The sequence below is a fragment of the Periplaneta americana genome, chromosome 14 (assembly GCF_040183065.1).
Source record: "Periplaneta americana isolate PAMFEO1 chromosome 14, P.americana_PAMFEO1_priV1, whole genome shotgun sequence".
In the NCBI taxonomy this organism is placed as follows: domain Eukaryota; kingdom Metazoa; phylum Arthropoda; class Insecta; order Blattodea; family Blattidae; genus Periplaneta; species Periplaneta americana.
In genome coordinates this window covers 108,587,042-108,593,150 of record NC_091130.1, presented here as the reverse complement: position 1 = coordinate 108,593,150, position 6,109 = coordinate 108,587,042, and positions in this window count along the sequence as shown.

The window sequence follows — 6,109 nt, the reverse complement described above, 5'->3', positions numbered from 1 at the left end:
ACTAAAAATCATCAGTGTTAAAAGACCAAATAAGATACTTATCGAACATGACACCAAGAAAGTTAGTCTTAAAGAATGATTTAAGATTATTTTTTTAGTGGGTTATTTTACGACGCTTTATCAACATCTCAGGTTATTTAGCGTCTGACTGAGTTGAAGGTGGTAATACCGGTGAAATGAGTCCGGGGTCCAGCACCGAAAGTTATCCAGCACTTGCTCATACTGAGTTGAGGGAAAACCCAAGAGAAAACCTCAACGAGGTAACTTGCCCTGACTGGGAATCGAACCCGGATCACCTGGTTTCGCGGCCAGATGCGCTAACCGTTACTCCAAAGGTGTGGATTTTTAAGATTACAGTTATATAACTGAAATAATAGATATGTAAAATTAACATTATTTCTAAGAAATAGACATGAAATTCTATCTCATCAATAATGTGTCATTCCATAGTGACACACATAACATTTTCGAAGTAACTATGATTTTCGTAGGATATTTAATTAAATGCTTAGTAGTTCATTAAAAAGACATTACTGTCTTTTAACATCAGCATTCCAAATGTTTAATGAAAAGAAATAATTAATAATGTAAAAGATATGAAACATTATAATATGGTGTGACACACGTAATTTTCTTGCCACTTGATTTATTACCAAAATGGAAAATGTTCATATTCTTGCGTCAAATGACATAAATGCATTCAGTTGTTCTCCAAGCAATTAAGACACTTGTGTAGTAGCTACATGTAACTGCTACATAACAAACTTTAAAAGAATAACAGTGCCACTAACAAAATATTGCAAATTAGGCCCTACGTAGTGACACACGAACATTTCTGTCAAGTTGATTACTAATTATTTTAAATGCACTGTAAAAACTTACACACTATGCGTACAGTTCTTATTATACAAAACAACACTTGATTACACTAAAATACACTTTCAGATTTAAATTATCCACGATTGTTTACAACCATATCTCCTGTGTAATGTCATGTGACGAATACACCAATATAGGCTATCAACTTTTTCTGCTATTTGTAGTACAGTACTTCCCTTTCTTGAACATCACAGACACTTTAAATTCTTCGCCACCACAACTTTTGGGTAACTTCCTCTGGTTATTTGATGTCTCTTTTTAAATTGATTATTTAACGACGCTGTATCAACTACTAGGTTATTTAGCGTCAATGGGATCGGTGACAGAGAAATAGCGTTTGGCGAGATAAGGTCGAGGATTCGCCATAGATTACCCGACATTCGCCTTACAGTTGGGGATAACCTCGGAAAACCCCAACAAGGTAATCAGCCCAAGCTGGAATTGAACCCGCACACCAGCGCAACTTTGGATAAATGGCGGCCAGTCAGATTGCGTGTACTTGTGCTTACAGGAATAATCGTAATATTGAAGGTAATCAAGATCATCAGTGTACGTCTTGTGCATTCTTACAATTGGAATTGTGTAAAGTTTCCGCTGAATTGAAGACTGCGTGGGAAATTATACGGATTCTCCAAGAAAATGCAAACCAAATAGCTACCAACCAAGCCCACACAATGGCGCCTAGGCATAATATTTCCACTGTTGAAACTTGGTCTCAACCTGATCGAAAAAGAGGTAGAAATATTCGCACCAGCCTTGTGGAAAATATACCCACAAGTAATAGATTTACTCCTCTACAATACGAAGAACGGCATCAGATGAGTGAAGAAGGGAAAAAAGTTGATGGAGAAGGAAGTAGGCCAATAGCAGCGAAAGCAGTGAAGCAAACCAGTTCCAGTAGGCCTAATTTTAGCACACGTAAAAAACATAAAATACTGGTAATAGGTGATAGTCATGCCAGAGGGTGTGCATCTGAGCTAAGGTTACATGTGAATGAATATACGGAAGTGAGTGGTTTAGTAAAGCCTGGTATGTGCCTGGACGTTATAACAACTTCTGCAAAAGAAGAGATGAAGAAAATGACCAAAAAAGACACGGTAGTGATCTGGGGAGGTTCCAATGATATAGCCAGGAACAACACAGACAATGGACTACGTCATCTACAACAATTTGTGGAAAGAAATGACCAAACCAATATCATAGTAATGAACGCTCTACATAGACATGACCTTCCTACAACATCATGTGTCAACAGTGAGGTTGTAAATTTCAATAGGAAACTGAAAAAGAGACTAAAAGTGTACAATCATGTAAAGGTAAATGAAATAGACTTAAATAGAGACAATTTCACTAGACATGGCTTACATTTGAACGGTAAAGGAAAGGAGGCAGCAGTGAGAAAAATAGCAGCGATATTACATAGCAAGTTAATACTCCCGAGTACCCCCATTGCTCTTCAGTGGAATGACGATCAGTCCCAGGGATTGGATCAGCCAAATGATGAGACCTGCACGAGAGCTTCTTCACGATCTAGCAAAGCACCTGCTCGTCTTCAGGATTCTTTATGTCCAAGTTTATCCAGGAAGAAGAGACAAAGGAGTCTGTCAGGGGAGAAGCTGTCTTCACCTGGACTGGATTTGAATTTGGGGGAATTGGAACTACCTCTTCAATGGAAGTCCGACTCGATGGTAGATAATGAAGAAAATCGATGCCTCCAAGAAAGTCTTCAGAGCCCGGAAGCGGCAACTAGATCCTCGGCTCGACTTGTGAAGACGCCTGCCCATCTACGTGATTTTTTATACCAGGGCCACTCACGGAGATTGGAACCACAGACCTAAATAGTGCATGTAAACTTAGCTCTTTCTCATTTGCTGATAAAAAGACTTCTTATAATGCTAACAAAATGGCCTCTGTCACATTAATGCATCAAAATTTTCAGTGCATTAGAAATAAGCTGTATCAATTAGAAATAATCATAAACCATGATTTAAAGAAGTTAGATATCTTATGCTGTACAGAGCACTGGCTAAACACAAAGGAAATAACATACTGTCTTATTCCAGATTTCAACCTTTCAAGTTACTTCTGTCGGGACACTTACAAAAATGGAGGAACAGCTATTTTTGTGAGACAACATTTATCACATATAGAAAAAAAGAATACGTATTATCTAAACCAAGACAAAGTATTCGAACATGCTGTGACTGAAATTAGCGGTCAGGATTATAATTTAACTGTAGTGTGTGTCTATAGGTGCCCAGATGGCTGTATAAAAACCTTTTTAGAAAAGTTTGAACTTCTTTTAAATCACCTAAAAAGCAAAAAGAAACAATTAATTTTGTGCGGTGACTTCAACATAGATTTTTTAAATAGTGATGCTACCATAACACAATTCAGATCGCTAATTCGATCATATAATCTGATAGAAACAATAGGCACTCCAACTAGAATAGCCTCTAATTCTAAAACATGCCTAGACCAAATAATTATTGACCATGATTCTTATCCATTCTCAGTAGGAAATATTGATATGGGTATCGCAGACCACAATGCTGTATTCTTAAATATTTATGCATTTGAAAACCCTAAACCAAATAGCATTAAGCCAATTAGGTATAAAAGGTCTTTAAATGATGAAAACGTTGAATATTTTAAACGTTTGCTAAGCAAAGAAAATTGGATTGAAGTAACCAACTTAACAGATGTGGATGCGAAAACAAACGAATTTATAAACTCAATAACTCATTATTTTGATGTTGCTTTTCCACTAAAAAAATGTACACTTACAAATAAGCAGTTCAACAATTAAAAAAATTGCATAACGAAGGGGATTGTAACTTCTTGTAGGAGGAAAAAGGAGTTATATAAATTGTGCCAAATTACAAATAGCCTAGATCTTAAATTACATTATAAACGATATACCAGCATATTAAAGAAAGTTATACATGCAGCTAAACTGAAATTCAATGGAGAATTCATTATGAAAGCACAGAACAGAGGTAAAGCTATATGGGAAGTTGTAAAGAAAGAAACTTGTAAAAATACCAAAGTCTCAAATCAAGACTTTTCAATAATACATAATGGTCAAACAATTCAAAATTCCTTCGAAATAGCTGAAATTTTTAATAAATTTTTTGCAAATGTAGCAGACAATCCTAATAACCAGGTAACAGGTAGTCAGGAAACAACCTTACATGGAACAGGAAATGTAAACACCATATTTCTATCTCCCGTGACTGCAGATGAAATTCTCGATATAATAAAAAAACTAAAAAATAATCTTTCCTGTGGACCTGATGACATTCCGGATGGTATTGTAAAGAAATGTGCTGTACTACTAGTAGCTCCACTAGTAAACATCTGCAATTCATCTTTAATTAGTGGTAAATTTCCCGAACAATTCAAACTCGCAAAAGTATGTCCTATATTTAAGAAGGGAGATAAACAAAATATTAACAACTATAGGCCGATATCTCTATTATCTACATTCTCCAAAATCCTTGAAAAAGTTATGTATAATAGATTAGTTCGGTTTTTAGATTGCAATGGTGCACTATCAAATGCTCAATTTGGATTTCAAAAAGGCAAAGGAATTAATAACGCCATATTCACTTTCACGGAATTTATTCTAAATTCAAAAGACAACAAGAATCAAACAGTTGGGCTATTCCTGGACCTGAGCAAAGCATTTGACACAGTTGACCACATGATACTGATCCAGAAACTACAATGGTTTGGCATAAGGGGGTTAGCTAAAAGTTGGTTTGTTTCTTACCTAAGTGCAAGGCAACAATTTGTTGAAATAGGCTCAATGAAATCATATCCCACTATCATGAAAAGCAGGGTGCCCCAGGGTTCCATACTTGGCCCAATTCTATTTCTCCTGTATATAAACGACCTTCCCTCAAGGATAACACAAGCTAAAACCGTTCTCTTTGCAGATGACACCAATATTGTTTTCAATGCTCTTGATAAAAATAATTTACAGGAGAAAATAAATGAAACCTCAAGACAACTAGAACAGTGGTTAGCTAGCAACAGACTAAAACTGAATGTCAGTAAAACTGTTTGTATGTATTTCAGTCAGAAACAACTACATGACTCCATTGAAATACTACTTAATAATACTGGAATAAAGGACGTCAATTGTACAAAATTTTTAGGGATATGGATTGATTCCAACCTCACGTGGGAAAGTCATATTCAATTCTTAACTGATAAACTAAGTCGTTTGAGTTATGCTTTCCGTGTCCTAACCAATATAACTCCCAAGGAACTACTTAGAGCGGTTTACTTTGGCTATGTTCACTCTGTATTATCATATGGGATAATTATCTGGGGGTCGTCATCAAAACTTGCACAAGTGTTTAGACTGCAAAAGAGAATATTGAAAATTATAAAGAAAGTACCTATTCACTCGGATAGTAAAAAAATATTCAAAGAGTTTGATATTTTGCCCCTACCTTGTATTTACATTCTTGAAACAGTCTGTTTCATCCACCAAAATTATGATAGTTTTAAAATAAACTCTGATTATCACAACTACAGCACAAGAACATGCAATAATTTACATTTTAATCATCATAGGTTATCCAAAAGTCTCAATAGCTTATCACATACAGGGATAAGACTTTACAACAAACTCCCTGTTGAAACTAAAGCCCTTAACTATGCTAGATTTAAAAAGTCAGTGAAACATATTTTACTTTTCCACATGCCTTTTACTGCCAATGAGTATCTTAGTTTAGCACTCCAAATTTAGCTTACAGTAGTTAGTATCTCCTTTTGTGTTTACTGCTCTTCTTTTCTATCTGATTCATGTCTGGGGTGAGACTGCCCAAGATGATAAGGAAACCAAGAACCTTGTACAAGTAATGGTCTGAAGAAAACTGTGGAGAATTGACTTCATTACTGAATGTGTTGATTGTATATTATTTGTATATTATTGTAGACATCTTGTATGTCGGAATAACATGTATGTAACCGCATATTTATTATGTATTCACTCTGACGATGCCATGAAATCATTGTATTTCCTAAGGCTAATATCTATCTATCTACCTACCTACCTACCTACCTACCTACCTACCTACCTACCTATCTATCTATCTATCTATCTATCTATCTATCTATCTATCTATCTATCTATCTATCCTATCTAATCTATCTATCTAATCTAATCTAATCTATCTAATCTATCTATCTAATCTAATCTAATCTATCTATCTAT